The sequence below is a fragment of the Bos grunniens genome, chromosome 21 (assembly GCF_055505025.1).
Source record: "Bos grunniens cultivar Pamir isolate PY7600 chromosome 21, Bosgru_T2T1.0, whole genome shotgun sequence".
NCBI lineage: Eukaryota > Metazoa > Chordata > Mammalia > Artiodactyla > Bovidae > Bos > Bos grunniens.
In genome coordinates, this window is record NC_141185.1 from 41,863,252 (window position 1) to 41,875,307 (window position 12,056).

The 12,056-nt window shown below is 42.4% G+C and overlaps 1 protein-coding gene, 1 long non-coding RNA gene and 1 pseudogene across 4 annotated transcripts in view; all 3 read left to right on the top strand.

The window, feature by feature from the left end:
- The window catches only part of LOC147349500 (uncharacterized), a 32,424-nt gene extending 25,362 nt beyond the window's left edge, over positions 1-7,062 (top strand). The window contains exon 2 of the long non-coding RNA XR_015149874.1: positions 5,883-7,062. This is a non-coding gene — a long non-coding RNA (uncharacterized LOC147349500). The remainder of the gene's footprint in view (positions 1-5,882) is intronic.
- TJP1 (tight junction protein 1) overlaps positions 1-12,056 on the top strand; it is a 259,393-nt gene that overhangs the window by 121,595 nt on the left and 125,742 nt on the right. The gene's annotated exons all lie outside the window — the stretch shown is intronic.
- LOC147349501 (U4 spliceosomal RNA) lies at positions 8,223-8,349 on the top strand (annotated as a pseudogene).

Below are 12,056 nucleotides of genomic sequence, written 5' to 3' on the forward strand. Positions count from 1 at the left end.
CTTTTCCAATGAGTCAGTTCTTTGCATCAGATGGCCAAAGTATTGGAGCTTTAGCTTCAGCATCAGTCCTTCCAATGAATATTCAGGACTGATTTCCTCTAGGATTGACAGGTTTGATCCCCTTTCAGTCCAAGGGACTCTGGAGAGTCTTCTCCAACACCACAGTTAAAAAGCATCAATTCTTCAGCATTCAGCTTTCTTTATAGTCCAACTCTCACATCCATACATGACTACTGGAAAAACCATAGTTTTGACTAGATAGACCTTTGTGGGCAAAGTAATGTCTCTGCTTTTTAATATGCTGTCTAGGTTGGTCATATTTTTTCTTCCAAGGAGCGAGAGTCCTTTGATTTCATGGCTGCATTAACCATCTGCAGTGATTTTGGAGCCCAGGAAATAAAGTCTGTCACTGTTACCATTGTTTCTCCATCTATTTGCCATGAAGTGAAGGATCAGATACCATGATCTTCATTTTTTGAATGTTGAGTTTTAAGACAGCTTTTTCACTCTCCACTTTCACTTTCATCAAGAGGCTCTTTAGTTCTTTTTCTGTTCCTGCCAGAAGGACGGTGTCATCTGTATATCTGAGGTTATTGATATTTCTCCCAGCAATTTTGATTCCAGCTTGTGCTTCATCCAGCCTGGCATTTCACATGATGTACTCTGCATCTAAGTTAAATAAGCAGGGTGACAGTATACAGCCTTGACATACTCTTTTTCCCAGTTTGGAACCAGTCTGTTGTTCCATGTCCAGTTCTGACTGTTGCTTCCTGACCTGCATACAGATTTCTCAGGAGGCAGGTAAGGTGGTCTGATATTCCCATCTCTTTAAGAATTCTCCGCAGTTTGTTGTCATCCACACAGTCAAAGGCTTTGGCATGCATAGTCAATAAAGCAGAAGTAGATGTTTTTCTGGAACTCTCTTGCTTTTTTGATGACCCTGCGGATGTTGACAATTTGATCTCTGGTTCCTCTGCCTTTTCTAAATCCAGTTTGATCATCTGGGAGTTCATGGTTGATGTACTGTTGAAGCCTGGCTTGGAGAATTTGGGGCATTATTTTGCTAGCATGTGAGATGAATGCAATTGTGTGGTACCTTGAGCATTCTTTGGCATTACCTTTCTTTGGGATTGGAATGAAAACTGACCTTTTCCAGTCCTGTGGCCACTGCTGAGTTTTCCAAATGTGCTGGCATATTGAGTGGAGCAATTTCACAGCATCAGCTTTTAGGATTTGAAATAGCTCAACTGGAATTCTATTGCCTCCACTAGCTTTGCTTGTAGTGATGCTTCCTAAGGCCCATTTGACTTTGCACTCCAGAATGTCTAGCTCTAGGTGAGTGATCTGGGTCACATCATGATTATCTGGGTCTTGAAGATCTTTTTGTATAGTTGTGTGTATTCTTGCCACCTCTTCTTAATATATACTTCTTCCTATATATACTTTGAAATAATATTGTATCAATAAATATCTTATAGGGATTTTTGTTAGTGGTGGTGGTAGTGTTTAGTCACTCAGTCACAGCTGACTCTGTGCTAATCCATGGACTTTAGCCTGCCAGGCTTCTCTGTTCATGAGATTCTCTAGGCGAGAATAGTGGAGTGAGTTGCCATTTCCTCCTCCAGGGGATCTGGCTGACCCAGAGGTTGAACCCTTGTCTCCTGCATTGGCAGACGGATTCTTTACTGCTGAGCCACCAGGGTCGCCCTTGATTAGTGTTAATTCTCACTTAAATGCTTGGTAGAATTCTCCAGTGAATCCTTTTGGCCCTGGAAATTTATCTTTTGGAAGCTTTAAAGTTAGATATGCATTTTTTAAAGGTGACAAGACTATTCAGATTGATTATTTGATCTTGGTTGAGTTTTGGTAGTTTGTGGGGTTTGAGGTATTTAGTCCATTTCTTTTGAATTTTCAAATTTCTGAAAAGGTTGTTCATGGGATTTCCTTGTTATTTTATCATTGACTATGGGATTTGTACTGATGTCCCTTATTTCATTCCTGATAATGGTCTTTTGTGTTTTCTCTCTTTTTATATTTGTCAGTCTCATTAGACTTTTGTTCAATTTTATTGATCCTCCTCCCCCAAGAACCAGCCTTCTGATTTTTGCTTTTATCTTTTATTTTTCTGTTTTTAATTTTGCTGGGTTTTAGTCTTATCTGTATTACTTCCTTCTGTTCACTTTGGCTTGATTTTGCTCTCCCTACCCCCACCCCCAGTTTGTTAAAGTAGGAAGTTAGGTTATTAATTTGAGACCTTCCAGCATTTTCCATTCAAGTATTTAGTGCTATACACTTTTAATCAGACCTGCTGAGAGGAGCCTGCAGTTCCTAACTGCAAGGAGGGGCTTTTCATCTTTGTCAGTTTTTGCTTCATGCATTTTGAGGGTCTGTTGGGATGTTGTCTGGAATAGATTCCAGGGTCTGATTAAGGTTTTAGGGGAGAGGGAGAGGAAGGAGACACTTCCTGACCAGTGCTGTCTCTTTGTCCTTGTGTGTTTATAACTTGGTGTCATTTCAGTGAGATTTAGGAAAGGAGATAAACATGTCTGTAAATGTCATGTTTAATTATAAGGACTTATTAAAAGATTACAAACTGGTTTAACGTACCTTTTGTGAGGATTTGGGGTGTCCATTTGGTCAGTTCTCCTTCTTAGCCAGGTGACAGAATTTGCCATGGTTCACAGTTGATCAGTCCCTCCTCCTTCAAACATCAGCCTCACTTGACTTCTAAGACACTGTCCTCCGTCTTGTTGGTTCCTCATTCGTAGTCACCTGGGCCGCTTCTCCCTGACTTCTGACCCTGACATGCTCCATCCTGGGTCTCTTCTGTGCATTCACAGCCCCTGCTATGTGAGCTCACCACCAATGGCTTCAGAGAGAACCTCACACTGATGATCTCTGTATTCACCCTGGACCTCAAGTCCAATCGCATTTCCCACACTGACCCAGTGTTTCTCCATGGACATCCATACGAGCCTCTTGCACAACATGCCAAAACTAGCTGCTGACGTCAGCCACCAAAACCTAGTTTTCCACACAGTATATGGTCTTATTTGCTGGAGGCTCCACACTTTCAGTAGCTTAGATAAAAAAATCTTAGCATTTTCCTTGGCTCCTCTCTTGCTCTGTTCTGGCGTCTCTTCTCTCAGCACATCCTGTGGGCTCTGCCAGCAGACCCTACGTGGAATCAATGGACAGCATCTCCACTGACGTGTATGGTATAAATTTACTTAGTCAAAGAAGTAAAGTTATAGCATATAAATAAATGCAGCCTTTCTCTACTTTGCTGATACTGTGACTACAATTCAGTGGTAACTAAGTGCTCCAAAGTATAGGTCCTGGAGGACAGACCTTCTTCTAATGAGCAGTTAAGGATCCATTTTAATCAGCAGGTTGTTTGTACACAGATATAAATTATCTTCAGTGGGTTAAATATTTTTGCTGAAATATTTTCCGCCTACCCTTCTGCCTGGTCAGCTCTTTGTCATGGACTTGCCAGACCCGACTCCAGTCAGGACTGCATGGGGTGTGGGGATCAGCGCCCCTACCATCCCATCACGGAGAAACCCAGCCCTCTAGGCTGGCAGGAATGCTGCCAGGCTTGCCTCCCCTTCTTGTCAACTGCATGCAGTCACGTGCACCCTTGGTGGGGTCTCCTTGCTGCTCATGGGAAATGCCAGCTCCTGCCCTCGAAGTGGTGGCACCCTTTGAAATGTCCAAGAACTTTGAAATACAGGGACTTATTCTCGGGGCCACGTTTTTCTGTGTCAGATGTTACCCTCCCACTGACCTGCCTCCTGGGCATGCTTTCCCCAAGCCCCCATCCAAGCAAACCTCCTTGTTCTCTGCTTCCCTTGTCTCCACCTGCTCTCAGCCCTCGTTCTCTAGTTCTTTTTTCATATATCGTCTCCTTCTCTAGGAGGAGAGATTCTTTGAGGAGAGAGACATTCTCTCTATTCTTTCTTGTATCCCAAACATGCAGAATGGTGTGTGGCATCTAATAGAGAAATATAGTGGTTGGTGAAGACCAGTGCTTTGTGTTCATGGCAGGTGCTGCTGCGGGCAGCTCTCTTGTTTGCCTTGAGTAGTGATGTCTGAGGAAGTCTGTACGCTGTGCTCTCCGGTTCAGAGCCTGCCCCTCTTCCTTTTGGGGAGTGAGGAGGCTGTGGACAGTTATAACTTTTGGTCTAGTTATGAAGTGGGGATGCAGCTGAGAAGGAGGGGAGGTGTGCCCGTTTATCTGCTCTCTGAGCCATCTCCCCCGATTGTCCAGAAAGATTCCACCGGAACCAGAGAGTGGGGTCATCCTGGCCCAGAGCCCCCTAGAAGGCTCTTCTGTGGTGTCCCTGAGGGATTCACTGACTTCTTTGGCACGGAGTGTCCTCATTCTAGCATTCAATATCCTGTGTCCCAAGAAATCACACCCTGGGACATGAAACCCTGGCTTCTGGTGATGGGTACTGAAGGTTGGGTGAAGGGGAGTACACAGCCCATAAGATGGTCCCCTCCCCCCAAATAGGGGCTGGAAATAACACCATTTTAGTGTTTCATGGGTCCTGTGTGGGTTGTTTGCCTTCTGTGCCAGTTGTCACTCTTTCTGCGCTGACCGCTGGTGGCACCACGATTTGCAAGTCACAGTAAATGCACCATTGTTGCATCACCAAGCCGGGGAGGTTTAAGTGTGTAATTAAGGGTGATGCAACCCAAGTATTAAGAATTCGGTGTTGACTGTTGGTTAACTGTGTGCTTTGTGTTGAGATAGTGCTGGTTAGAGTGTTAAACATTGTGAACATTCTGATCATGCTTTCTAAGGATTCAGATAATTAAAATGAAAACAATTGCAATAGCAGTGGCAGCATCGCCCAGACCTCCTGAAAAAGACAGAATGACCATGAAATTTTGACAACAGATAAAAAGATGCACGGGGACCAGGAGGACTGGATCAGGAAGAGCAGGTGACCCAAACAGAGCCTAGAGTGCAGCACCCAGAACGGAGCGGGGGCAGGGCATGGGGTGGGGGCTGTGGAAGTTCAGAGGGGAGCCCACCAACTGGGGCTGAGATAGGCAGGTATTTCCCAGTCAATCAAAAGTCCTCTATCTCTGCTAAAGACACCAATATGCAATTGAGACTAGCTGGTGTGGAAGAATCTCTGGCAGGCCATAGGAATGCAATATGACCTTATTGTTTGACTACTCTATGAAACTGAGGAAGGTTACATTTCCTGATCCAGAAGTTGCAGTAATGTGCCACGTGGGCAAGAAAGAGGAAATCTCCCTGGCAGACGTTTTGGGCTGTGTGGCTTAGATCTGATCCTGTCAGGGCATGTCCAACATTCTGCTTCTGCAGTAGGTCAGGGGTGCGTCAGTTCGGGGCAGCAGAAGTGTTCTACCCAGCTGTGAGGTGTTTTGATTTGTAAATTGACATTTCAGATCATCTTCATTTCTGTGACTCAAACCATAAAGAGTCTGCCTGCAATGCAGGAGACCCGGGTTTGAGCCCTGTGTCAGGAAGATTCCCTGGAGAAGGAAATGGCAACCCACTCCAATATTCTTGCCTGGAAAATCCCAGAGGTGGAGGAGCCTGGCAGACTATAGTCCATGGGCTGGGCGAGTCAGGCATGACTGAGCAACTAACACTTTCTTTCGTTTCTGTGAAGGTTTAAATGATATCTCAGTAAGCAAACAGTGCAAGGTTGTTGATATCTTGTCCTACTCTCTTTATCTGTCTGTTTAGCAGACAGAGCAAATGTGAATCCCAGTTAGTCTGAGTGAAGAAACTGAATTGGTCTCACATGCTACATGCCTGCACACCTCATACACAACACTCCTAAAAAGATTCACCTGAGATGCTTTCCTAATGTAAGTGTTTGGTTACTTTTCAGCTTCCTCTGAATGTTTGCTGCCAAGTCGCTTCAGTCGTGTCCAACTCTGTGCGACCCCATGGACTGCAGCCTACCAGGCTTCTCCGTCCATGGGATTCTCCAGGCAAGAACACTGGAGGGGTTGCCATTTCCTTCTCCAGTGCATGAAAGTGGAAAGTGAAAGTGAAGTCACTCAGTCGTGTCTGACTCTTAGCGACCCCATGGACTGCAGCCCACCAGGCTCCTCCATCTATGGAATTTTCCGGGCAGCAGTACTGGAGTGGGGTGCCATTGCCTTCTCCCTCAGAATGTTTAGAAGCACTTAATGCAATGTTTGCATTTATAGAAATGCAAAGAGATTGTCGACCCAATGGCTGGTGGTGTTCTCAGGCATCATGTGATATTAAACCTTTGACCTGACATAAAATGGTATTCCCTACACTCTCACCCCCCAAATCCTTTTTCCAAAGTGCAGATAAAAGGCATGTCCTTCTCTGATTTGGATACACGCTGAAGATGAGAATGGAGAAAAGAGGTCTGAATATTTGTATGCTATTTCTTCGGAACTGCTTGATGGTCTTTGACAATGTGTAAGAAACCTAGGAAAAGATGGAGCAACTGCACCCAAGTTGTTTGCTGTTATGTTTAGGTTGAGGCAAAAACTCATATGGTGAGAAGATGACTCATTTTTTAATGACTGTTTAAAAGTTTAAGTCATCAGATAAGGGCAACTTTCTCAATTAAACTAAAACTTTGTTTCCACAAGTTCAAATTATATTTTTGCTTTAAAACTATTTTCTCTGAGAGAGGTGTAACTTATCCATTTGGGTAGTTTAAAAATGATGATGGGCCTTGGAAAGCATTACTATAGGCAAAGCTAGCAGAGGTGATGGAATTCCAGTTGAGTATTTCAGATCCTAAAAGATGATGTACTCAATATGCCAGCAAATTTGGAAAACTCAGCAGTGGCCACAGGACTGGAAAAGGTCAGTTTTCATTCCAATCCCAAAGGAAGGCAATGCCAAAGAATGTTCAAACTACCACACAATTGCACTCATCTCACACACTAACAAAGTAATGCTGAAAATTCTCCCAGCTAGGCTTCAATAGTATGTAAACTTGAGAGCTTCCAGATGTTCAAGCTGGATTTAGAGAAGGCAGAGGAACTGGAGATCAAATTGCCAACATCGGTTGGATCATAGACAAAGCAAGAGAATTCTAGGAAAACATCTACTTCTGCTTCATTGACTACACTAAAGCTTTTGATTGTGTGGATCACAACAAACTGTGGAAAATTCTTAAAGAGATGGGAATACCAGACCACATTACCTGCCTCCTGAGAAACCTGTATGCAGGTCAAGAAGCAACAGTTAGTACTGGACATGGAATAACAGACTGATTCCAAATTGGGGAAAGAGTATGTCAAAGCTGTATATTGTCACCCTGCTCATTTAACTTATATGTGGAGTACATCATGCAAAGTGCCAGGCTGGATGAAGCACAAACTGGAATCAAAATTGCTAGGAAAAATATCAATAGCCTCAGATATGCAGATGACACCACACTTATGGCAGAAAGCAGAGAGGAACTAAAGAACCTCTTGATGAAAGTGAAAGCGGAGAGTGAAAAAGCTGTCATAAAACTCAACGTTCCAAAAATGAAGATCATGGCATCTGATCCCATCACTTCATGGCAAATAGATGGGGAAACAATGGAAACAGTGACAGATTTTATTTTCTTGGGCTCCAAAATCACTGCTGATTACATCCATGAAATTAAAAGACGCTTGCTCCTTGGAAGAAAGGCTATGACAAACTCAGCGTATTAAAAATCAGAGACATTACTTTGCCCCCAAAGTCAAAGTCATTAAAAATCAGAGACATTATTTTGCCCACAAAGTCAAAGTCATGGTTTTTCCAGTAGTCATGTATGGATATGAAAGTTGGACCATAAAGAAAGCTGAGTGCTGAAGATTGATGCTTTTGAACTGAGGTGTTGAAGAGGACTCTTGAGAGTCCCTTGGACAGCAAGGAGATCAAACCAGTCAATCCTAAAGGAAATCAGTCCTGAATATTCATTGGAAGGACCGAAGCTGAAGCTGAAGCTCCAATGCTTTGGCTAACTGATGCAAAGAACTGACTCATTGGAAAAGACCCTGATGCTGGGAAAGATTGAAGGCAGGAGGAGAAATGGGCAATAGAGGATGAGATGGTTGGATGGCATCACCGACTCAATGGACATGACTTTGAGCCAGTTCTGGGAGTTGGTGGTGGACAGGGAAGCCTGGTGTGATGCAGTCCATGGGTTCGCAAAGAGTCAGAGACAACCGAGGGACTGAATTGAGCTGAAGAATGATAGACAAGCTTTGCATAGTGGCAGTATCATAACCAGTGAGGTTTATGAGGTGCGATTATTGCTAATTGAAAAAAAAAAAAAAGACAAACTTAAATGTAAAACGTAAAACTATAGAACTTCTAGAAAACAATGTATGAAAAGATCTTCAGGACTTAGAAGAGGGCTGGGAACTCTTAGACTTGATACCAAAAGTGTGATTCATAAGAGGGAAAAATTGATAAGTTCGAATTCATCAAAACAGCCTTTGCTCTGGGAAAGAGTCTATTGAAAGGATTCAGATAAGCTATTTAACCAGAAAAAAGTGTTTGCAAACCAGGAATCCAACAAATCCAAACAGCTTATATCTAAACTGTTTAAAGAATTCTCAAAATAACAGTAAAGAAAAATTTGTTGGGAAAATGGGGGAATTTCCTGGCAGTTCAGTGGTTAGGACTTTGCAGTTTCAGGGCCAAGAGCCTGGGTTCAGTTCCTGGGCTCTGGATGAAGATCTTGTGGTGTGCCAAAAAAAAAAAAGAAAACCCACACCTGACAAGCTGTTCAATATCATTAGCCATTAGGGAAATGCAGACTAAAACCATCTCAGATATCATTACACACTTAGTCATCAGAGTGGCTAAAGGGTAACCTATGGACAATACCGAAGACGCAGAGCATCTGGATCCCTCAGTCCTTGCTGTGAGGATGTAAAGTGGTACAGCTTTCCTGGAAAATAGGTGGGCAGTTCCTTTCAGAACTAAACATGGATTCACTGTAGGGACTCAGCTTTTGAATTCTTGGGCATTTATCCCAGAGAAGTAAGGAGTTATTTCCATGCTGGGATCGGTACACAGACACTCATAGGGTTTGCCCATGATGGTATCCTTCAGTGAGTGAGGGTTGAGCAGACTTTGATCCATCCGTACCCTGGACACCACTCAGCACCAAGAGGGAACGAGCCACTGGGATGTGCAGCAGCTTGTGGAAATCTCAGGGAAACTGTGCCAAGTGAAAAAAGCCAGTTCTGAAAGTTTACATACCTTGTGATTACATGTATGTAATATTTGTGAAGCAATGTAATTACAGAGATGAAGATCAGATCACTAGTTGCTGGGTCAGGGAATGGGGGACAGGATGGGTGTGGTTATGAGGGGCTGATAGGAGGGAGCCCTGTGGGAAAGGCCGAGTGTGAGTGAATGTCTTGGGAGGGGGTGGTGATTGTGGTTAAAAAGAGCAGCATAGAGCAGGCACCCATGCACAGACAGCTCATGAAATCCAGACAGTCTCTGGTTGTCCAGTGTACATTTTTGGTAGCAGCGTTGTCCTGGGGATGTGTTTGGTGCTGACCTCAGTGTGGTCATGGTGAAGGCAACATGAAACTTCCCTGTACATTGCTTTGCAGTTTCTCCTGAATCTGTAATTGTTTCAAAATGAAGAGTTTTTATAAAGCAGTGGATCTTTTAGATGTAGCTCATTTGATGAATTTATAGATGCAGACAACCTGCTTAACAAGCCTGTAGATATGAAGTGGGTGGACATTTTTGGAGAGGTGGAAATGAATTACTACAAGTCTGAAAACCTGCTCGTTTTTGTTGAGAGGATATTTAGCTTGATGTCATCGCACTGGACTGACACCAGGCATCATTGTCCTGCGGGCTTGATAAAGGCAGGCAGGTATTATAGGGAAAGGAAACAGAGTAATGATACTAATACCCTATGGTGTTGTGGAGCAGAAAGGAACAGGACATTTGTGTGTGTGTGTATCATAGTTAAATAATAGTGGCTCAGACGGTAAAGTATCTGACTGCAATGCAGGAGACCCAGGTTTGATTCCTGGGTCAGGAAGATCCCCTGCAGAAGGAAAAGGCAACCCACTCCAGTATTCTTGCCTGGAGAAGCTCATGGACAGAGGAACCTGGCGGGCTACAGTCCATGGGATTGCAAAGAGTCAGACATGACTGAAGTGACCTAGCATGCAGGAAGATAACTAAAACCAAAAATAGTCCAAAGGTCCATGAAAAAATGAAAATGATACATAACAAAACATCTACTTACTGAAAAAGAGGCAATAGAGGAGGAATAGAGGAACAAAACACAGAGTCGTATAGAAAATAAATATCCAGATGGTAGAGATACTTCCAACTAGATAAGTTATAAAACTAAATGTGCATGGATTAAAGACTCCAATCAAAATTCACAGATTGTCAGGCTGGATTTTTTTAAAAGTCCATTAGATTCACAGGGGTTGAAAGTAAAAGAATGGGAAAGACATATCATGCAGTGACTGTAAGAGAGCCACAGTGGCATACTAATACAAGACAAAATGTGCTGAAGGAAAAAAAGTTATTAAATGCAGAGGGACTTAACATTTAAAATAACTAATGTCCATAGCTGGGCTTCCCTTGTGGCTCAGCGGGTAAAGAATTCGCCTGCAAATTGGGAGACCTGGGTTCGATCCCTGGGTTGGGAAGATCCCCAGGAGAAGGGAAAGGCTACCCATTCCAATATTATGGGCTGGAGAATTCCATGGACTGTATAGTCCATGGGGTCGCAAGGGGTCAGACACAACTGAGCGACTTTCACTCACTTCACTCACTCACTCAATGCCCATAGCTAACATTAAGAGTTCATTCTTTGTGTTGTACAGTTCTGTGTGTTCTCACAAGCTCATAGTCATGTATGCACCATTACAGTATGACACAGAATAGTTGTACCATTACAGTCTACAAAATCTAAATATCTAATAAATGATTTTAAATGAACTAAATTGCTGTATCAGAGGACACAAGAAACATTTAAAAATATTGTTATATATTTCTCATGCATCATTTTTCTCCTGTTAATTACTACTGATTGCCACTCAACAAATTCTGTTGTTGTTTTATTTAAATAATAACATTTATATAACAGAGAAATAATGCAGAATAATATAATTTCCATCAGTACCTATTTTTTAGGTTAAAGCAATAATATGTGTATAATTACTTGCTAAATGTTATATTATTATGTTTTTTTGTCTGTTATTGCTGTGTCCTGGATTGACTCTCTAAAAGTTGGTCATTACAAGAATAACTTCTCTTAACAATAGTCGGAGAAGCACAAGTTAAGTCCATCCGGAACTGTGCTTCCCTTGTGGGGGATGGGGATGGTGAACAGTAAGAAAGTACTTGAATATCTCTTTGTTCCTGCTGACACTGCAATGTGAGGGGTGACCCTGAGGGGTGTGTTTCTCCCTTAGTAAGAAAGCATTCTGGTTTTAGTACCATATTTTAAAAGTATTCTTTTAAAATTATTTATTTATTTAGCAGAAATTAACACAGTGTTGTAAATCAACTATATTTCAATTTTATAAGTATGCTTGAGTCATCTGAATATGGCCTCATACCTAGCAAAAGCAGGAGTATGAAAAAGAAAAACCGGAAAAAAAATTAACAGACATTACTTCTGGCACATACTAAGAGATATATAAATATTTGTAAAAAATTAAGTGTTAGTCACTCAGTCGTGCTACCCCACCAGGTTCATCTGTCCATAGGATTTCCCAAGCAGGAATACTGGAGTGGGTTGCCATTCCCTTCTCTAGGGGATCTTTGTGGCCTAGGGATAGAACCTGGCTGGCTCTCCTGCGTTGCAGGCAATTCTTTACTGTCTGAGCCACCAAGGAAGAAATATTTGCTGAGGATTAATGAGTGAACGAGTGAAAAGTATGCGAAATGTTGCTACATTTTCCAATCCAGCTAATTGTGTAGACTATCTCTAAAAGGGAATTAGGAGAATACAGATTACAAATCTTTTAAAAATCACTGTTCTTAGTTGATTTAAATTAATTATATGTATAGGAATATCCATTTCTGTGCTATTTTA